The sequence below is a fragment of the Microtus ochrogaster genome, unplaced genomic scaffold, assembly GCF_000317375.1.
Source record: "Microtus ochrogaster isolate Prairie Vole_2 unplaced genomic scaffold, MicOch1.0 UNK46, whole genome shotgun sequence".
NCBI lineage: Eukaryota > Metazoa > Chordata > Mammalia > Rodentia > Cricetidae > Microtus > Microtus ochrogaster.
Genome location: NW_004949144.1, coordinates 2,760,975 through 2,784,664, shown reverse-complemented (window position 1 = coordinate 2,784,664; position 23,690 = coordinate 2,760,975).

Sequence of the window (23,690 nt, the reverse complement as noted above, 5' to 3'; positions counted from 1 at the left end):
ACTTCATGTTCTGGCTGTGTGGGAGCCTAGCCAGTTTGGATGTTCACCTTCCTAGACATGGACGGAGGGGGGAGGACCTTGGACTTTCCACAGGGCAGGGAACCCTGACTGCTCTTTGGATTGGAGAGGGAGGTGAGGAGGAGTGGGGGGAGGGGGAGAAAGGTGGGAAGAGGGGGAGGGAAATGAGAGGCTGGGAGGAGGGGGAAACTTTTTTTTCCTTTTTCTCAATAAAAAAAAAGAAAAAAAAATACCATTAAACGGAAAAAAAGAATAAAAAGAAAAGAGACAGTTGGATAACATGAATCTGAAGATATTTTTCAACAAAGGTTAGAGTTGGCAAGATAAAAATACTATTAATGTGGTAGTTTGAAGGAAAATGACCCTCAGAGGATCATATATTTGAATGCTTGATCCCTAGTTGGTGGAACATTTTAAGGAAGATTACATTGTGTAGCCCAGTAAAGAGGAGGAATATAACTGGGCATGGGTTTTGAGATTTCAAAACTGCATGCTGTTGTCTGTTAGTCCATTTTCTGCCCCCAGTTTGTAACTCAGGATGTAAGCTCTTAACTCCTGTTCCATTAACTTGCCTACCAATCAGCTGCCATGGTTCCCCCCGTGATATTTTGGAACAATACGGAAGACTTTAGGACATTGGACTATGGAAGTGGTGGAAATGTATAAGAGTAAAATGGGACACCCTAATAGGAAGTTGGAAGACAGTCGTGGTAAAATTGATTGGAAGCTGTAGGACTAGGTCAAGAGGTTTCAAGGGGGATCAATAATAGCAACTGAATTAGAGACCTTTCTTGTGAAGTTTTGATAAAGAATAGAATGCTATGGAATAATAGGATGCAATGTAAAGATTTGTCATTCCATTGGTTTAGTTAAACTCTGATTGGCAGGTAATCAGACAGAAAGTATAAGTGGAGCAACCAGACTAACAGAATTCTGGGAAGATGAAAGGTAGAGATGTTGTCAACATCTATATGCAGAAGAAAAAAGATGATCATCTATATGCAGAAGAAAAAGAATGATAATGCTGCACTAAGCTAAAGTACCAAGCCATTGGACTAACCAAAGAAAGAATTTATGTTGTAAGAGCTAGTTTATGGTAAGCCTGAGCCGATAGTCTAAACCATGTTGTAATTAATATGGTTTCTATGTGATTATTTGGTTCTGGGCAGCTGGGAAACAAAAGCACATGTCCATCTACAAATGAAGTTCAAAAGCATAAGATAAAATCGGACTTGCTGAACATAGCAGACAATGAGGACTACTGAGAACTCAAGAACAATGGCAATGGGTTTTTGATCCTACTGCACGTACTGGCTTTGGGGGAGCCTAGGCAGTTTGGATGCTCAACTTACTAAACCTGGATGGAGGTGGGTGGTCCTTGGACTTCCCACAGGTCAGGGAACCCTGATTGCTCTTCAAGCTGATGAGGGAGAGGTACTTGATCAGGGGAGGGCGAGGGAAATGGGAGGCGGTGGCGGGGAGGAGGCAGAAATCCTTAATAAATAAATAAATTAAAAAAAATGTTTGGCAAGATTTTCCACCAAAGACTGATAAAGTCTTTTTTTCTTTTTTAAGAAAAAAAGGCTTCTAGACAGCTAAGAACAGAGTCAAGCACAGTGTCTTGGTAACTATCTGTTCTTCAGTAGGCTCTGTGTGCTGGCAGTGAACAGATGTACAATTCCTTTAAGAAAGTCTTCCTGACCCAGAATTAGCAGCAAAAACTTCATGGTGACTTTTTTAAGAGATCATGTCACTAAACACTTAAATGGTGTTGATAAGCAGCTGGCATCAGGCTTCTTCATGGTGGCATGGACCTAGAAACTCTACAGAGCTGTGACAATAAACAAGGCTCCCACCCATACTTCCATCACAAAACTATACTCTCAGGAGGCCAAGAAATGGGGCAGAGCCAGCCATCAAGGTTGCTGCTTTAATCCTAGCCATATCACTTAGCAGATTAAATACTGATTTGATCAGAAAAAGAGAGAGATATACAGTAAAGACATTATGATAGAAAAACCCTCTAAACATTTTACAGTGTGTTAAAAAATATATGTATTCTTGAGATAGAAAAGAAAATGGGTACAGAAAGTTTATACAAAAAAAGTAGAGTAGGCCAGTCATACTGGTATATGCCTTTAAATCCCAGCACTTAAGAGACAGAAGCAAGCAGATCATTGTGAATTTGAAGCCAGTCTGGTCTATAGAGTGAGTTCCAGGACAGCCAATGATATATAGAGAAAACCTGTCTCAATAATCCATAAATTAAAAAATAAAAATAAAAGAAATGGAGTTTTAAAAAGCCACATAAAGATGGAAAATACATTGAGAAACTGGATGCTTTATATTAATATGTTATCTTTGACATGTTTTACTGCTGAGGAAGGAACAATAGTCATTAAAAGACTTTTGATTATAAGTCTTTCTGTATTCATCCAACCTATATATTGTGAAAATGCCTTGACATTGAAATTTTAGTTAAAAGATATGTTACTTTGGACAAGAGGTTTTTCTTTGGTTTCCATGGGAAATGAAAGGCTGTGGATTCATTCTGGGTTAAGAAAAATTAGGGATAATTGAGGAAGACCCCCTAAAAACTCTGCAATGTAAAAGGATGGTCCAGGTGACTCAACATTTCAGAGCATTTGTTACAATTTCTCTTTAGTTCTACATCCAGAACAAATTCAAAGCAGCTGGTTGAGATGCTCCAGCCTCACAGAATATTGCATTCAGGACTTGACCATATTTCTAAATTTTTGGGGGGTAAACCTAAGATTATCAGTGCACCCAATCAGCAGGAAGCAGTCTAGAAAACTGTGTCTACATTCCATTAAAATCTTTATGGACATTTGTTTTGCTTGAAGTATACGTTACAAGTTGTTATGAATAATGGTCTTGAAAAAGCTACACAGAGGAGATTATATTCAGTGTTCTTGTTTTTAAAAGACAAAAGGGGATATGCTGTGGGATAATCTTCCTGTGCACTAGCTTTGTAACTTTATTGGTTTAATAAAAAACTATTTCATCGGTAGCCATCCAGGAAGTATAGGTGGAGCAACCAAACTAAGAGAATTCTTGGAAGAGGAAAGGTAGAGATGCTGTTACCATCCACACACAGAGGAAGTACTAAAAAAAAGGTACCAAGCCATGTGACTAAATAGACAAATATTCTGAGTTAGTTTAAATAAATGTTCAGAGATGAGACTTTACCTTGATGGATTTTTTCTGTGATGAATATGAAATTTTCTTCTTTATGTCTTTGATTAATTTTAGCTTGAAGTGTATTTTGTTAGATATTAGAATAGCTACTACACAAGCTTGCTTCTTAAGTTGGTTTGACTGGAATGATTTTTCCCAAACCTTTACTCTGAGGTAATGTCTGTCTTTAAAGTTTAGGTGTTTATCCTCAATTTCAGAAAATGGGAGCAAAAATTCAGATCCTGTGTTCTTATGAATTCTGCTAGCCTGTGTGTTTTTAAAGGTAAATTTGGTCCATTGATATTAAGATATATTTGATACAAGGTATTACTAATTCTAATTCCTGTTATATTTTGGTTTTGCTGTTGGTGGTGGTCAAGTGCATATGTGTGTGTGTTCTCTTCTTTGAGGTTATCATTACTTGTGTTTTTTGTGTGCAGCTAATGGAATTGTTTTGGAGTTTTTCTTCTAGTACTTTCTGTAGGACTGGATTTGAGAATAGGTATTGTTTAAATCTGGTTTTGTCATGGAATATCTTGTTTTCTCTGTCTATGGTTATTGAGTGTTTTGATTGGCATAATAGTCTGGACTGGCATTCTTGGTCTCTTTTTTTCTGCTTCACATCTGTCCAGGACCACTGGGTTCTGATGATGGCATATTGTCCTTTATGTCCTTGCATGTATTCTTTTTTTTTCTTTTTTTATTGAAAAAAATTTCCTCCTTCTCCCTGCCTCCCATTTCCCCCTTCCCCCCACTCCTCTCCCCCTCCCCCCACTTCTTTCCCCTCCCTCTCCAGTCCAAAGAGCAGTCAGGGTTCCCTGCCCTGTGGGAAGTCCAAGGTTCTTCCCCCTCCATCCAGGTCTGGGAAGGTGAGCATCCAAACAGGCTAGGCTCCCACAAAGCCAGAAAATGAAGTAGGATCAAAACCCAGTGCCATTGTCCTTGGCTTCTCATCAGCCCTCATTGTCTGCCATGTTCAGAGAGTTCGGTTTTATCCCATGCTTTTTCAGTCCCCGTCACACTAGCCTTGGTGAGCTCCCAATATATCAGCCCCACTGTCTCAGTGGGTGGGTGCACCCCTCGCAGTCCTGACTTTCTTGCTCATGTTCTCCCTCCTTCTGCTCCTCATTGGGACCTTGGGAGCTCATTCCAGTGCTCCAATGTGGGTCTCTGTCTCTATCCCCGTCCATTGCCAGATAAAGGTTCTATGGTAATATGCAAGATATTCATCAGTATGGCTATAGGATAGGGCCATTTCAGGTTCCCTCTCTTCAGCTGCCCAAGGAACTAGCTGGGGATATCTCCCTGGACACTTGGGAGCCGCTGTATAGTCAGGTCGCTTGCCAATCCTAAGATGGATCCCTTAATTAAGAAATATACCTTCCTGCTCCCATATCCACCCTTCCATTATCACAACCAACCCATTCCCCCAAGTTCTCCCCATCCTTCCCTTCTCACTATTCTCTCCCCAATTCCCTTTACCCCCATCCCACCCCACCCATGTATTCTTACACTGATTTACTTCCTCTTATAGCTAAGGAAATTAAATTATAACTATCTAGGCTTCAACTCTATAAAAGTCATTAGAAAATATTATACTACTTATGTAAACAAAAAGTACACTAAAAATGACTTCCAACAACTTTAGGAATGACAGAAACAATTGACTGCCAATGCAACTACCCAAGTGCCTTTACAACATTGGGGCATTCATCTTCAGCCTACAGGCCCATAGTATCTAGCAGACTTTTCAATGAAGCAGAAAATTTGAAAGTCTGTAGTACCCACATTGGCTGTTTGTCAGTCGCTTTCCTCTGTGTCCTGGAGAATATCTGGCAGTTCTTTTCAGGAATCAGAACCCAGACAGATCCTTCTGCCTTGTTTTGTCAAAGCTCTATGGTCATTTTCATGTGGATCCTGTTTGTCAAGTTTATACAAAATTTTGTAAGAAGTGTAAGCAAGGGCATTTTCTTGCCCAAATAACTAACCTTGCCACAATGACAGCAAACGCCATAAGGAGCTTCTTCAATGGTCATCATCTCTGAAGTAAATTGGTACTGCCAGGAGCAGAAGTGTCTCATTGTCATGAAAGACCTCAGGTTAATACATTTTAAATGACATAATGTATAGGTCATGAAGTATTTGTAGACCATTTATCTATCAAAGCTATATCTTTGTATGCTCTAGAAAACCTGCCTAACATATCTACAAAATTGACTGTTATCCATGACTAAAACTACCAACCTATGTTTTTGAATATCCTATATAGTTTATAAGAATAGCTTTTAAAAACTAGAGCTTCACTTTACATTTATAAGTGAATTGCATAGACGCAATATCTCAAACAAAACTAAAAACCTACTTACAATATGTTATAAAAAGAACACACTTAAATTCTTACCTACACACAAAAATCCTTTTAACAAGACTAGAAACATATATACAGTGTGCTATAACAAAAATTTACCTTAAATTTGTATTAGTATAGAAAAGTCCATTCCAATAAAAAATATTTGAGGTTAATAGTTGCTTTTTAGTTTAAAGTAGATTCAATAATCTATCCTTTTTTCTTATTATTTATGTATTCCTATATTCTTCTAAATATAACAAACAACCCTGAACCACAAAATAACCAAAAGCATTCCACAGTCCAGCTCTTGTATGTGTGCACATTGTGTTCTCTAGACTGCTTATTGCTGAATGTAGGGAAAGTCTCTGTAAAGGTCGCCAAGATAATTTTGAGATCATGACCAAGTTTTTGGAAGGCCAGCTATAATCTTTGTTGATAGCTATCACTTGTCAAATTTCAGGCAGTCTTCCTGCATCAAGCCAAATACATATCAACCTGGAACAAATCCACAGTCTCTTTCTTCTTGTGGAAACAAGTAAAATCTCTCCTTCAAAGCATTTTTGATTTCTATTTGATAAATATATTTTTTGACTTTTTTAAAGTTAAGGAATTTCTAAAGTATCTTGATGTGGGATGTCATTCCGTATATGTGTTGCGTTTATTGGTTGATGAATAAAGCTGTTTCAATCAATGACTTAGCAGAGTAAAGCCAGGTGGGGAATCTTAACAGAGATGCAGAGAGTAGGCAGAGTAAAAGAGATACCATATATAGAGAATAAGAAGAATCAAAGAGACACCCTGTAGCTACTGATGGAGAAAGATGCCATAATCTGTACCACCAAAAACCAGCTTTGTGGTGATACACAGATTACTAGAAATGGGTTAAATTAATATACAAAAGGTAGCTAGGAATATACCTGAGCCTTTGGCCAAACAGGGTTATAATTAATAGAGTTTGTCTTATTATTCACGTCTGGGTGGCCCTATGAAAAACCTATAGTTTCTGTAATTGCATAGAATAACATGCCTTCTCCTGAGATTGTAGTAAATATGCATTTGTCAGTATGAAAAACTTAGGTCTTCCCTAAAAAGTATGAAATATAGTTTATTCTAGAGCCAAACATAAATGCACATGGCCCAGTAACACAAATTCAAGTTACTCCAAACTCAATGATCCAATATGTTGAAAGTTTCATGAAGATTTTATGAGAATAGAACATAAAACATCATGAATCAAAATACTTTTCAAATATGGTAGAAACATTAGATGGGCAGGTTCCAGCAACATAGAGAAACCTCTGCTGTACCTCTCATCTGCTATGTGGTGGGGGTTTTTTTTGCATCATATTTGGGGAAAGCTAGTAGTCTGGTATGACTTTCCACATGTGTTTTTTCTGTCAGCTACAAATATATCAAGTCAGAACCAGAGGTAGCCAATGAGTGGATATAATTTTAAAGATAAATCATTACTGGGCTCTGGACTTCCATATCCCTGCCTCTCCACAATCACTAAAGTTCTAAATAAGGTAATCAGAGTTTGTACAAGGTTCAAAGTAGGGTACAATTTTCATTGCATAGTACATAGTAAGTTCTTAACAGGAACTGGTGACAATTAATACATGTGTCTAAGACCTGTACAGGCATAAGAACACGATTTACATCCTTCTTCAGGAAGACTAAACAGAGATATATAGAAAGAGTAATCAGAATATAAAGAGACACCATGCTTCGGCTGAAGCACATAGTGGCCAAAATTTTATGAGTAATCCTCAGCTTTGTATAAATAAACATATTACTAGAAATGGGCTCAGTTAATATATATGAGCTAGTTAGGAATATGCCTAAGCCTTTGGCCAAAGAGTGTTATAATTAATATATTTTTGTGTCATGGTGTCCTTGATGGAAAACCTATACTTTCTATCTTTGCATAGAATGCCATGCCCTCTCTAGAGATAGATAGTTTTAAATATGCATTTGTCAATATGAAAAATGTAGGCCTTCCCATAAATGGGTGAGAGATAGTTTATTACAGAGTCAAACATGAATGTTCATGGCCCAGTAACACAGATTCAAGTTACCCCAAACTCCATGATCCATTATGGTGGCAGTTTCATGAAGTTTTTTATTGGAATAGAACAAAGAATGCCATGAATCAAGAAACTTTTCAAATATGGTAGAAACATCAAATGGGCAGGTTCCAGCAATATGGGGAACCTAAGCTATAAGTCTCATATGCTACCTGGTAGTATTCTTTTTAAGTGAGTTGGTGGAAGCTAGGAGTCTGTTAACACTTTCCAAACATGTTTTGTATGTCAGCTACAAATATATCAAGTCAGACACAGAAGTAGGCAGTGAGTGGATATCATTTTAAAGATAAATTATAACTGAGCTATGCCATATCCCTACCTCTCCACTATCACAAAAGTTCTAATCAGGTAATCAGGGTTTGTAGAAGGTCCAAAGTGGGATACAATTTTTATTGCATAGCACTTAGTAAGTTCTTTACAGAAAGTGATGACCACTAATACATGTGTCTAAGATGTACACAGGCATAAGAACATGGCTTGCTCACTGACTCTCCTCAGAGGATGCACACTAGACTTTTACTACTAGTACTTGAGTTGACTGTGACAGAGTTTGAATCAGGTCTGGTATTTTCACTTATATAGAAATTGAGGTCCTTTGCAGTCATAAAATTCTGTCTCACTCATTCCCACAGCTGTTCAGTCGCAAAGAAACATACATAGGGTTATATTATTTATAAACTGTTTGACCTACTACCTCAGGCTTATTATTAACTAGCTCTTATAGCTTAAATTAACACATAGTCTTTGACTATGTTTAGCCATGTGGCATGGTGCCTTTTCGCAGTGCAACATTCTCACCTTGCTTCTTCCGCACCAGGCTGGTGACTAGCTCTGCCTTTCTTCTTCCCAAAATTCTCCAAGTATAATTGCCCTGCACATATTTCCTGCCTTGTTACTGGTCAATGAGTATTTTATTAATCCAATCAGAGTGACAAATAATTATATACAAGAGCATTTTCCACAGCAGTTCTTGATGAGGCTTCTTTGAAAATCCTGGGATTGTTCTGACTTGTCTGTCATTTCCAGAAAGTTTGCTGTATTAAAATTCAGCTTCTTTCATTGTCCTCTCTCCTTACTATTATTTGGAATATCATCAAAATCTCTTAATTCTTCCAACAATTACCCTTTTCATTGCTTTAGCTTTGCTGGCTAGATGAATTTCATATTCACCATTTTGCAATGGAGTCCTCCTTTAATCTTTTTATTCTTTCATGTCTCTGCTGACCAATGAAAACTCACTTATTTCCTCCAGCATTTTGCTTTAATACCTTGACTTAAGCTACTATGGATGCTTTTTATTGAAGTTGTCTCTTATTCATTGATGTATGGAGAGCTTTCCATATCAGTATTTATCCTAAAATGTTTATTCTTATGTAAATTTTTGTCTACTTTTAGATTTGTTTTCCCCAGATTATGGTGTAGTTTGTGGTAAAGGAATGTCAGAACACTGCCTTTTTGACGTCCCCAAGTAAGTTTTTATTTAAATACATATTTTATGCATATTATTTGAAAATGTCAGAAACTAGCAGGCTGAAGTTTCCTTGCTCCACTGGATGACAATAAGTTCTTCCATTTCTTCTGTAGAAGTGAGCCACAACAGCTGTGTGGGAATCAGCAGCAACTGGTGTCCTTAAGTGTTCAGTTGTAGTAATAGGAGCGGCGGGCTGCGTCCCGGCACCCGGCCGCCCACATGGCTAGCTCTACCCGAAATAATTACACGGACACTGTGTTCATTTAATCACCGCTTGGCCCTTTAGCTCTAGCCCTTACTGGCTAATTCTGATATCCCGATCAACCCATCTCTAATAATCTGTGAGCACCGGTCTTAGTGAGCACCGGTCTTACCGGGAGTGTATCTTCCCAGGAGCGGGGAGCATGGCATCTCTCTGAGGCATCTGCTCCCGAGAGCAGAGCTGTGGAGTCTGACCTCACTTCCTCTTCCTCCCAGCATTCTGCTCTGTTTACTCCTCCCTCCTGTTTTAACCTATCAGGGCAAGCAGCTTCTTTATTTAATTAACCAATGACCTTCCTCCATCATTCAGTCCTTGTACAGTTCTCAATAATCATGGCCCTCAGCCCTCTAAGGTTCAGTTCCTAGGACTCTACAACCTTCCTCAATCTTTATTATAAGCCTGTGTTACCGCTTTCATCACCAGGCCTTAGATGGTTGTCCATCAATATAGCTCTTGGGACCTTCCCATAACAAATACGTTTAGTGTCTCCTCTCTCTCTCTCTCTCTCTCTCTCTCTCCTCTCTCTCTCTCTCTCTCTCTCTCCCCTCTCTCTCCCCCCCCCCCTCTCTCTCTCTCTCTCCTTACTGCACTTTATCCCTATTCAGGCTCAGTCTCTGCTCTGTTGGTCCTCTTTTTCATCCTCCTCTTCTTTCTCTTTACCTGGATGCTAGAAAATGATTAATTTTATTCTTCTTCAGCTGTTTCTGACCAGTCACAGCACTTTGTGTAGATACACCACAACCTTGATTTTGTAGCCACCATGTTCTGAGAGGCTTATGTTTTGGAATTATAGGCTGAATTCTTAGCATCAATCATAGAAGTGTTTTTGTTAGACTATTAGTGAATGTATTCCCCCTTTGAACTGGATGAAAAACATTGCAAAGCCATGTAGACCTAGGTGAACCTTCTGCTAGCAAATAGTCTGGTTAAAACTGTTCCCAACAGCTAAACCAAATTTAACGATTGTATTAAACAAATGCAGTGTGCGTATGTGTGTACGTATGTGTGCATGTCTCCATGTGTATGTGTGGTATGTAGGAGTGAATGGGCATCTGCTTTTTTGAGTTATGAATGTGCGAACATGTGTGCCCGAGTACACATATGACTTTGGTGTTCAAAGGACAACTGTGAGCATGAGTCCCTCATCTTTCTTCCTTGTTGGATACAGTGTCTTATTGCTGCTCCATTTGTCTGAATTGCCTGTCCAGGATCACCTGAAAATTGTTCTGTCTCTGACTCCCTTTTCCTTTTAGGACACACTGGGATGACAAATGTTTTCTTACTGTCATTTCCCAAAGCTCCCAGACACACACACACACACACACACACACACACACACACAGAGCCAGAAATGCTAGTAGGTTAGGAGAGGGTCCAGAGATAAACCCCTCTGGAGAAAGTTACAGGGAAAGTTATTAGCTCACCCAAGTAACAAGGGAGAGCTAGGTACCAATGCCCAATACATTCTGGAATTGGCATTATTTGGACTTAGTTCAGTAAGCAAAAACACAAGTATGATAGGTGCTTGCTGCCTTCTCTTGCATCTCTTCAATGTTATCAGCTTCATTGCTTATATCAGCTGTTGATGATCTGTTCAGCTGGGCAGGGTTACAGATTCCTGCGGTATATTTTCTGAAAAGACACAAGGAAAACTCTTGCAATGATAAGTAATGGGACTGGTGATTACCATTATCTATTATTATATCTTTCCAAGTAACCAGAGATAAACTCATAGGCCTAGACTAAGTTTTGCAATATAATGAGCTGTCATATGTTTTCAATAAATTAAAGTAAATAATGTGACTGGAGACAAATTGTTTTAAGGCAGGTATCACTTATAATTGTCTGAAGCATTTGAAAACCTTCCTGTAATTTGGTAGAATCATACTGAGCATGCAAAATGTCATCCATATGATGAATAAATATATTAGATGGGCCATTTAACAGGGTATTTAAGGCTTGAAACATGTGATAATGACAGATAGTCGGAATATGTTTCATTCTTCAAGGAAAAAATTTCCACTACTGTCTTTGATCAGTATATGCATTTTTAGCACTGGTATGGAAAAAGCAAACCTTTTTCTATCCCCTTTTTATATACAATACTGAAATATAATTATTAATAGGGATAGCAGTGCCTCATGAAGGCCATGCTGTAAGACCCCATCTTTTTCATTTGTAAATTAATAGATCTTAAGTCATGTAATAATTTCCCCTTGCCTTTAGATTTTTTCCTGAATGACATCCAGGGATGAAGGCTGAGTTCAACATGTCCCATGTGTATTTGTTCTACTAACTCCTGAGCACGTCACAGTTTCCTTTTACTTAGAGGCTATTGTTCAACCCATAACACTTATTTCCTTTTAAATTTTGCAGACGAGAAAGTCAAAAAACAGCCCGTTTTGTTGGGGGTGTGGATTCAGATCCTCTAATGAGCTCTTAGCTGTCATAAATCAGGGAAAAGCATGGCTCCAGTCATTTCCCATATAACTCTTCCCCAGAGATTATTATTAGGTAAACCTTAAGGAATTAAGGTCTGAGCCGGGCGGTGGTGGTGCACGCCTTTAATCCCCGCACTCAGGAGATCAGGCGGATCTCTGTGAGTTTGAGACCAGCCTGGTTTACAGAGCTAGTTCCAGGACAGGCTTCAAAACCACAAAGAAACCCTGTCTCAAAAACCAAAAAAAAAAAAAAAAAAAAAAAAAAAAAAAAAAAAAAAAAAGAATTAAGGTCTGAGCTTTTTCAGTGTGCCTGTCAGAGTACTTCCGGTAGGCAGGCACTCACCGCTCTGGGTGGGTAGCCTTAGTGTAGGAGCAGAAAACTGTTCCTGAGCAGAGGACCTAGTAGGAAACGCAGGCTTGTGGGGGGAAGGGGGAGTCATGTGTAAGAAAGACAGCCCTGCAGAAGGAGCTGGGGGAGGGGGGGCCCACGCTCTCTTCCGGGACAGTCCGCCCCTGGAAAGTACACACTCACCCGTCCAGATGGAACTCTTCAGTACCTAAACAGGGCTGCCTGATAGCCCGATGATCTGGGCCCTTCTGGAGTCTTTGATGGAGTTAAAGAATATATAGTTATAGTTTTCCTTAGTTATGATAAAAGATAAAATACATGTAAATATTATAATTTTTACTTGATAACTATTTTGTAATATGTAATTTTGCTATGTTAAAGTTAAAGCCTTCCTTTTTTTGTTTAAACAGAAAAAGGGGAAATGATGGAGGAAGGTCATTGGTTAATTAATAAAAAACTGCTTGGCCCTGATAGCTTAGAACATAGGTGGGTGGAGTAAACAGAACAGAATGCTGGGAGGAAGAGGAAGTGAGCTCAGACTCGATAGCTCTCCTCTCTGGGACAGACGCGAAACGTGATGAAGCTCTGACCCAGGATGGACATAGGCTAGAATCTTCCCGGTAAGCACACCTCTCCTCTGTTGCAGGACATTAGTGGCAAGGGTTAAGGGGTGTTTGTCTTCACCACTTACACTGCTTTGTGACTGAAAAGTAGTGAGGATAGCTCTTTCACATTTAAAACTTTGGGGCTGGCTTAACCACGCCTCTGACAAGAAGGCTGGCTATATATTGTGACCAAGTCTCCCATCTGCCCCAGCTTCCTTGCTTACTATGAAGAGCAGGTTCACCCACACAGTCTCCACTACAGTTGGATCTGTTCCTGCACTGGCAAGGTACAGGATCTTCTTTCCTGGGAGTTGCAGCTGGTGGAGATTTGGGATAATGGGATAGCTCTCCCATAATTCCTACATTTTAAAACAATTTGAATCAATCATGAACTATAATTTTATATTTTGGACATTCATGTAAGAGGGCAGGAGCCTCCACAGCTGTCAAGGAAATTTATTTTTGTTTTGTTTTAGATTTTTGTTTGTTTGATTTGTTTTTGTTCTTCAAGATAGGGCTACTCTGTGTTTCCCTGACTGTCCTCTTGTACAACAATGTGGTCTCTGATTCACAAAGATCTGCCTGCCTCTGCTCCCAAGTTCTAGGATTAAAAGGTGTGCCACCAATGCCCATCTCAAGGAAATTTCTAAACCATTAATAGCATGAAATGAACTACCCAGTCACCCTTCACAGAAGATGGCCAAGTCCAGGGCACACATAGTCCATGACACACACCTAGATGGAAATCCTGAACCTAATCCTGACAAAGAAATGTGAAGTTGGGATGAGACACATACTATGTCCCCAGCATCTTTGAAGGAGGTGTTTACAGCTGAGGGAGGGCAAGTGCTCTGGTGGGGGAAAACCACTAGGCATGAACCAGGGGTGTGCACACACTAGTCCTGTGGTGTTCTAATCTCACCCTGACCAGGTGTCTCTGGGTGTCTTGGAACTTATAAGTTAGTGTAAAGTGTCACGGGTTCAAGTGCTCATAGCCACAGCAGCACTTGAAATAGGATTGAGTTTTGAATTTTGAGGCGGGCAAATCACCACTAAGAAAGGCCACCTGTGTGTGCCCCCTCCATCTGGGTGCTGATGTTCTGCCCTGAATGAAGAGCCCCAGGGCAGAGGAAAAGACTGTGGAGGTTCCATGAATGGGTTGCTCAGCAGAGCTCACATGCCTAAGGAGTAGGGGGTGCATTTTCCATAGTGACCAGCAGGAGGCATGGGGCAGTAATGACCTCCAGACCTAGTAAATCTGGTTCCCTGAAGTGAGGAGAGATTGCTTGAGCCACTCCAAGAGCTTGGGTTTGGAGCAGGGTAGACAGGGTATTTTACATTTCAAACTTTGAGCTCCTTCAAATCCTGGTGGGACCTGTAACAACACATAATAGCTTACTCAACTAGACCTCTAACTCACCTTGTTTCCTTCAGTTGAGATATGCTACAGGATGATTCACCGAAGAGGCAAAGGGAGGAGGATTTGAAGTTTAAACCCAGCTTGGGATTTTTTATTATTCCAAACATTTTCAGCATGAAAAATGTTAATCTAAAGCATCCTTCCAAAAGCGATAAAGCTCCTACTTGCTCTTTAGCTGTGATCAGCTACCTTTACCCTTCTCTAATCAGCTGTTCCAGTCACACAAGCTCCATTCTACAGCGGAAATGTCCTTGCTCGTGTCCAGAGGGTACATCAGACTCCCTCCCACATCCGTGACTGCAGGCCACATTCCTCTCCTAGCAAACTAAATTTCCTCATATCTGCCTTATCACCCACCTGCCCCTCTGGTTCTTTGTCTCTTATTCTTCAAGGTGAGAAGCAGAGAGCAGGCATCCCCCAGATCAGATGTGATCACTGCAAATACTCATGACTTATCCAGTCTTTGTTTTACCTCCAACCCAGGAAAAGTTCGTCAGGGATCATAAATGTGAATAAGCTCAACAGAAATGTTATTTTGCAGTGGCAACCCTTATGTGCTTCAGGGAAGCACAGGAAGTCCTTGAGCAGAATGGGAGATGATTCATCCTTTAGAGGCCAGGCTCAAAACCAAACAGTAAGATCTTGGTTTCCTGCACCCACAGCTGTTGCTCCGGATGCTATATTTCTCATTTCTTAGTGAGATTTAAAAAAAAAAAAAAAAGACTCTTTTCATTTTAAATTTATTTAAAATTCATCTTTTAAGCCTAACCTAATTCTACTGAGTTACTTTTAGAACATTAAATTCATATCGATTAATTAACTTTAAAGTTCAGGTTGAAACAGAGAATAGTCTTGGGAGTTACATGTTTTGAATAGTGTTCCATTTACGTGTGTGCTGTGCATCATCGTTGTACTGGAGATCCAGGTCTTCGGTGCTCTTTGCATCAGCTTTAGGTTTCAGAGCAGTGTGGGGCTACAGGAAATGCCCAGCCTTCTGCCCAAATCCTATAAAGGGCCACACCTCATCTTACATAGGATTAAAACCTACTGTTCTACATCCTACATAGGACGCAAACATTTATCTTTTTTTGGTTGTTGTACTTCATTTGGCATAAAGACCTAGTTTCGTCCTTATATATATGTTACTTCCCTCTCTCCTTTTTCCTTCTGCTCCCCTCAACCATGAGCCTTTTTCAAGCTACCAGGACACAGGCACTACTAACACCTTCCAATTGTCCAAGGATTTGTGCTGAGCTGTTCCACAACACAACATGTCCATAGGGATCTCTCTACCACAGACTCCTGTAGCAGTTTCCAGATTTACACATAGGTAGGTAGGGAAGCCTTCCTGTCGTGACAGCTATTAAGCTTGTCTGCTCACAGGCCTAGTCCTCATGTATCAGGGCTGATGTTTAAGTAGAAACTCTTAACTTGTCGTAGAGATATCTAGCCTCCTGGCTACTTCCTAAGGTCAATGATGATGCCTAGATCTAGCTCTCTGTTCTTCTGCCTCTTGGAGAGGGGATGGAGATGGCAGAGGTTCAGACAGATCTACAGTTTGAAGTATTTATCAGCATGGATGGCATGTGGGCTTCAAAATTTACCTGGTCATTCCTCTTGAGGCTGACAAATGTGATCTATGCACCTGACACTCACTGTGTCTCTGCTCCTGGAAAAGAAAACTTGCATGCTGCTGCCTTTTGACTATTATAAATCCTAAGTTGATGACCACAGTCCCTGACCATCTCAGGGTTCATTCAAATCCTGAAGAACACCCATGTTTATTCTCCAAACAGCTTGTATCTCTCAAAGTAAACTGAGGGGGGAAGCTCATTAGCATCTTGTTTTCAGGGTAGCAGGACTAAAGTCATGTCTACAGCTCTGTCACTATCTTAGATTAATACCTCCTCCAAGACAGTCCTCATAATTACAAAGAAGGGAGCAGAACAATAAAAGCATATCCTGACCCCAGGAGACAGCCAGTCTGTAAGTGATTTTAACACCTCAGCTGCTATTGTGGCTTGGCAGCTTGGCTGCCAATACAATGCAGAAATATGTGGCCTGTATAATATTGGCCCCCACTTGCTCTTCACTTTTATCTTCCTCCCTCTTGGTCTCAACTCCCCACCCCTGTTGTCTTCATCTCTGGCTCCCCCTTTTTTCCAGTTCAAGTTGCTCGCCATATTAGCCTACTACTTTCTCTTGCTTCTCTGGACACTTGCAGAGACCTCTGACTATACTCTTCTTTATGTCTATAATAAAAACCATCTCCTAACTATATCATTGCATTCATGTATTTGTTCATGAACTTTCAGAACGTATGTAACTATAAAGTCTCCATCATAGACATGTTGTAGACTCAGACCCCACCCAATTACCCTATGCCCTTCTGTAGACACTCCTTTCCTCTGTACCCAGCCTAAGGCATCTTTGCTTTTTCAGTGCTTACACACTTGCTTTTCAATACTATCATGTAGCTGGACCCATGAAGAAATCATGCATTTGAGATTCATCCACAGTGCATTCTACAGCTGTGTGTCAGCTATGAACACTGTAGCTATAGTAGAAGAAATTTCAGAACATGATTGATTGAGGAATGAGCTGTAAATTCATAGTATGTATTTCAAACCTGAATACAAAAACAGGTTTTTAATAGGTCATGGGAACCCGACAAGAAACTAGTGGGTAAGAGTGACAGAAAAGAGAGGAGGTAGTTGGAATTTCTCAGCAGAAACCCAGTGTCCTGTGATCAGATTCTCCAAGTAAACTAAAAATGGGATAGGTGGGATTTTGCTGCTCTTTGGGATTTGGTGGGGATGGTGGTGGTGGTGGTGGTGGGGGGTGTTTACACATGAACCTTGACTCACATCTAACGTAAAGAAAACAACTACCTGTATTTTATTTTCTCCTTCTTTTCTGCATGTTTCATGGATTAAATCCAGGATATCAGGCTTGAATATAATACACTTTTACCCACTAAGCCACCTTGCTGGCCCGTGGATGACTGTTTTTGTTACCAGCTGCTTAAGGGTTACTTAAGTTGGGCCATAAGTTTTTGCTTAAGGATCCCTGGGAACAGAAAGGTGAGGAACATTTAGCTAGCACAAGAAATTTGCAAATGCAAGCCTGAGGACCAGTTTTTCCTTTCAATCATATTCCACCAGTTCTGAGTAAAATGTTTTATTTTGTTACAACCTCAGGGGTATTTGAGTTGTTGCAAACCACCAGCTAAATTTATAAAGTTCCTATAATGCAGATAAGCTTCTTTATGTAAACACAAGCATTTTGCTTAGACCTAGGTTATGAGATAAATGTCTTCAAATTTTAGTAAAATACTAAACTATATTTCCCTTAAGCATTAGTGATACTGAGCATTTTTAATGGATGTATTTACTGGAAGTGTGTCATTGCATTGCATTTTTTTGTAATTGACTCAGTGGTTAAAAACCCTTGATGTTCTTCCAGCAACTGAATGTGAGCATGTTCCATACATGTACAATTGTGTGTTTGGCAGTACTATAAGTGCTGTAATATTTATATATTTGTTTGCCTTTGACAATTGTTAGTGTATGAAAGTGCATTATTTTATGCCCTGCTGCATTGTGAATTCATTTTCTGCTGGAGGAAGGTCATTGGTTAATTATAATAAAGAAACTGCTTGGCTCTCATAGGTTAAAACATAGGTGGGTGGAGTAAACAGAACAGAATGCTGGGAGGAAGAGGAAGTGAGCTCAGACTCGACAGCTCTGCTCTCTGGAGCAGAGACGCCATGCTCCCCTCTCCTGGGCAGACACGATTCAGCTCCGACCCAAGGTGGACGTAGGCTAGAATCTTCCCGGTAAGTGCACCTTGGGGTGCTACACACATGATTAGAAATGGGCTAAATTAATATGTGAGAGTTAACCGAGAAGAGGCTAGATATAATGGGCCAAGCAGTGTTTAAAAGAATACAGTGTCCGTGTAATTATTTTGGGGTATAAGCTAGCCAGGCGGCCGGGGTGCTGGGGACGCAGCCCCGCCACTCATATTACTACAATTTTCCTTTTAGGGATCTTCTAAAAGACTCCTTAGAACTTTGTACATAGGTACATCCTTGTTTTCTGAATATCAACACTTTCATCTTTTTTGTGAGGAATAACTGTTATTTCATTTTCCTGTCCTTATGTCTTGGATAGGAACCCAAGAGTCACACTAGAATGGTTAGTGGACATCCTTGCCTTGCTCTGGGTAACTGGAAGAGAGCATTCATGCTGACTGTAGTTGTAATTTTGTTTTCATTTATCCTGGATAGCTCCTCTTAGGTTGAAAAAAAATCATTCAGTTACTAATATGCTGAGAGTTCTTACTGTGGATTTACAGTAACGTGTGTGCCTACTTTGCTGATTTTATTGAAATGATCCTTTTTTATTTTCTTATACTGTTTATAGTTCTAACTGTACTTCGTTTATTATAGTTAAATACATGATAGGTAGGTAGGTAGGTAGATAAGAAAGATAACTAGATGGTAGACAGACAGAACATCAGACAAATAGATAGAATAATGTCTGTTGCATTCAACCTAAGTCTGAAACTTAAAATTTAGCCAAGAATAGTGTTGAAATCCTGACCCTCCTGTCTCCACCTTCCATGGGCCAGAACCACACTCCTTTGTCACCCCACCTTACACACTGACTTTATTTCATTATTATTATTACAAACCCATTCATACTAACCAGATCTCTTCTTATAGAACTAAATCTATCAGTGGCTTGTTGTTGCTATTTACTTTTCACCATGATATTCAGTTTCTGTTTCTTCCTCTTTCATTGTTTCTTAATTCATTAACTAGTAAATGGAGGCAAAAAATAGTGTTTACCTTTACTTTAGTATTTTGCAAGTTAAGGACATCATTTATGAACCAGGAAATTCTGTGAAGGGCATTTGCATGATGGGAGTACAGATGAACTCTACAGTTGATTCTATGTAAATTAATTTTTTTCTAAAAGGTTTTTGAGGTTGATATTTGGATATTTATATTTTCAGGGGAAAAACAGCAAGGAAAATGCCTCAGAATCGTCTCCACTGAGTCTCCTTTTAAGCTTTACTGCTACATGGTTCTCACTATAGCTGTAATTGCACTTTCTGTTGCCTTGTCGGGTATGTGACTCATTGTTCAAATTCTGCAACATTCTACACATTGATATGGAGACCCAAAAATGGGAGCCTATTTCTACCCTGGCTGAAGGTCAGAGAGTTTTGGCTTGTTCAAAGTTGTTGACTAAAAGTGTGGCTACACACCCTGACCTAGGTCCTTTTGACATTAAGATATTGATGTAGGAGGGTCTTCTATCTATCTGTTGCTTTCATTGATTAATTAATAAAGAAAACTGCTTGGCCTGATAGGTCAGAATATAGGTAGGCGTGGAAGACAGAACAGAATTCTGGGAGGAAGAAAGAAGAGTCAAGCAGACACCATGCTTCTCCTACCCAAGACGGACTGTGGTTAGACTCATGCCAGTAAGCCACAGTCACATGGCAATACACATTAATAGAAATGGGTTAATCAAGATGTGAGAGTTAGCCAGTAAGAGGATGGAGCTAATGGGTCAGGCAGTGTTTAAATTAATACAATTTGTGTGTTGTTATTTCGGGTGTAAAGCTAGCTATGCGGGAACTGGGCAGGATGAAAAGCAGGCCTGCTCGCCTCATCATTGCAAGATATCCCATACAGGTAGATTCATTCCCACCTGACCAATGGTCAGGAAATTCAAGAGTACTTCTGCTCCTTCTTTTAAAATAGGAGGTTTGACCTTGGGAGTCACTGCATTCAGGATACTTGGTCTAAGGTGGGTTCACTGCATAAACGATAGAATGTTTATTGGATTACTGGCTTGATGGCTCAAAGTATTGAAACAAATAACTACTCTAGTTGTCCTTTTTATAATGTTAAAGAAGTCTTTTGTCTTCATACCCCTGTCGTATTGGGATATAAAAATGTATAGAAAATAAACATGGGTGATTTCAGTATTCACTGGAATTACCTCCCAGTACTATTTTTTGTTTTCTGTTTTATTATTTTCACTCATGTCTTTGTACCCTTTACTAACTTTCTAGTTCCTATGCCTCTACCCTTGTAAGTGGTGTTATTGTCAAAGCTCTAATGAATTCAGATTTTTGGTTATAATTACTGATCACTGTGAGCCAATAATTGTGGGAAAGGCTCTAAAGCAAACATATTGGGAATTCCTTTTCTCTGGGAGTTTAGGGCCTAGCAGGAAGATGCAGTGTTGTAATTGCACAGTGTGTGGTGTGCACAGGAGGCCAACCTCTGTAACCCTGGGAAGATGACTTTCAGCAACAATTAGACAGAGATGCAGAAGACATATGTTCACCGAGGTGAACTATGGAAGGCAGTGAACAAAACCAAGAAAGCTCAAATAAGAATGCTCAAGGAGACTGATGCACCTGGGAGAGGTGAGGGCAGGGAAGTTTGTTTGGTTGGAAGAATGCACAGATCCCCACAACCCATGACTCTTGGTGTCAGTTAATATCTTCAACTACAGTCTGAAAATATTGAACAGACAGTTTTCGAAGTATGCCTTTCATTGGCTTTTAGTTGTGGACTGCTCAGAATTCTCTGATAAAATTTTGTGCAGATTTTAGTCATAGCTCACATAAATGTTTTGTGATATTGTTTTATAAAATACACTTTAACCATGTTGGTGAATAAAACACAGGCTTAAACATAAACAAACATTTTCAAAAAGTCTTGGTATAATATAAACTACTACATAGCTCTGAAAAGAGTCAAATAAAAGAAGTTACATTCGCGTCATTCTCACTGCCTGTTGCATTTGTCCCTTTCACTGAAGCCTCAGTGTATGTGGTTTGAGAACTGAGGACAAAGACAGCAAATTCCCTTCTACTAAAAATTAGTAGGGGAGTCATTTCTGATATTTAATATCTCTTATGAAATCACTTCTTTCTAGGATCTGGAAGCCCTTTGGAAGAACAGTTCCTTCCTTCTGATCTGTTAAATGATGAAAAAGTTGAAGGCATGACTGAAAAATATTATACTTCTAATTTCTCCTCTGAAATTCACAGCTTCTTACACATAGACACACAAATCACTTTATTATTATAGTCTCACAAAAAACATATCACACAGCTCCATTAGCATAGCCATTCCAAACCTGTCAAGTCCCAAACCGTATGTATCTCATTGAAATTCCACACAGTTTGAATAGCCATTTTGAAGCCATGGAGCTTTGGTTATGGTTTTAGACTTTTACTTTAAATCACTTTTTTATGCACTTATCCAACAACAACAACAACAACAACAAAAATCTCCAAAAAAAATAACATGTTAGGATTGAAATTAGAATTGCAATTCTCTTTATACACTTTTCTCACAACTACAGGCCTCTTGCTGCATTCTGTCTTTCCTTGTTACCTTGCAGTATTCTTCCTTGTTCTCCTTACAATGTATTAAAATATCCACTCTCACAGTTGTTTATATGGCAACAAGCTGTGGAGATTATAAAGAGATGCCCTACTTGCTCTTTATGTAACCAAACACTGCTGCCTGCAGGGACTAACCCAAAGGGTACTCAAAGGAAGGAAATCTGGCAGATGGATGTGTTCCACTTTGCAGAATTTGGAAACTTAAAATATGTACATCACACCATTGACACCTATTTAGACTTTCAATAGGCAACTGCTTTAAGCTCAGAATAAGCTGATTCAGTAATCACAGATTTATTAGAAGTTATGGCCATCATGGGTATTGTTGAAATAGGAGCGGCGGGCTGCGTCCCCGGCACCCGGCCGCCCACATGGCTAGCTTAGCTTATGCCCTGAAATAATTACACGGAAACTGTATTCTTTTAAACACCGCTTGGCCCATTACATCTAGCCTTTTCTCGGCTAACTCTCACACCTGGACTAGCCCATTTCTAATATCCATGTAGCTCACGAGCTGGCTTACCAGGAATGATCTTAACCTGCGTCTGCCTGGAGTGGGAGAACCATGGTGACTCACTGACTCAGCTTCTTTCTCCCAGCCTTCTGTTCTGTTTACTCCACCCACCTAAGGGTTGGCCTATCAAGGGGCCTAGGCAGTTTCTTTATTCCTTAACCAATGAAATCAACAGATTGATATATGACACTCCCACATCAGGGTATACCTGCACAAATAAAGACAGATAATGGTCCAGGTTATGTCTTTAGGAAAATGAAACCTTTTTTTTTTTGCTTATGATAATATTATGCATGTTACAGGTATACCACATAATCCTACAGGTCAAGCAGTCATAGAAAGATCAAACTGAAGTATAAAGGATATGCTAAAAAAACAGAAAGGGGTGAGAAATGCCCCCAGAAATAGATTACATAATGCCTTATTAACCTTGAATTTTCTTAACGCTAATGAGAAAGGGATAACAGCAGCAGAAAGACATTTGATAATGAAAAAGTTTGCTGAACTAAATAAACTGGTTAATTTCAAGGACGTGCTGACCTTGCAATGGAAGCCATGAGATGCTCTGCTTTGGGTAAGGGGCTTTGCTCTTGCTTCCACAAGAGAAGAAAAATTGTGAATACCATTAAAATTAATAAAGGTTTGGTTTGAAGAGGAGAAACCTCTTGGAAATGAGACATGACAGCTCATCCACAATGATGATAATCATACAGCTGATAAGAAAAACATATTAAATGCGGTCAGGGTTCTGATCTTATCCCCATAGGAAAACACTCATCTTTGAAAAATTCAAGGGATGTTTGAATATTGACAAATGGAAAAAAATTACTACCCAATATTGATGACCAAGAAAATTGAAGGAATTTAGAAAAATCTTTGTTTTTCTTCGTTTCTATCATACATTTTATTGAATATATATGTCTGTTTATGTCTATATAATTATTGTTTAAGTTTTACACAATGAACAATGAATTTTCCTGAAGTAATCTTTGAAGTTTTCAGAAAGAAGGTGGGGTCCCATAACAACAACTCCACCTGGCTGATGTGATGCCATGATACTGATGGCGCTACTATAAGACCTGTTTGGGGTACCAGCTGCACAAGATGGTTCCAACTTGGTTAGCTGAAATGGTGCACATCTCTTACAACATTCTGGACAGACCTCCACAAAATACTCAGAGACTATTTGCATTCTTACTAGACATTAATTTTGATATTTAACCTTCATTTTACTTTCACAGAATCCCCTAGAAAGAATGTTGCCCCCAGGACAATAATTCTAGAGGAAGACGTCCTCTCCCCCAGCAAAATTTGTCCTTGGGTATAGAGACATCATGTAAGGGTTGATTATAATTGGTATATCGTTGAAGGTTGGAGGAGGAATTTTATAAGCCCAGGGATCTTTTAGAAAAATAAGAGGAAAAATTGGATGATGGGATAATAGATTGGTATTTGTGAGTTATTGTTTATAGACAATTACATTGTCATAGATTCTTTTATTTTTTATTTTTTATTTATTTATTTTTTTATTG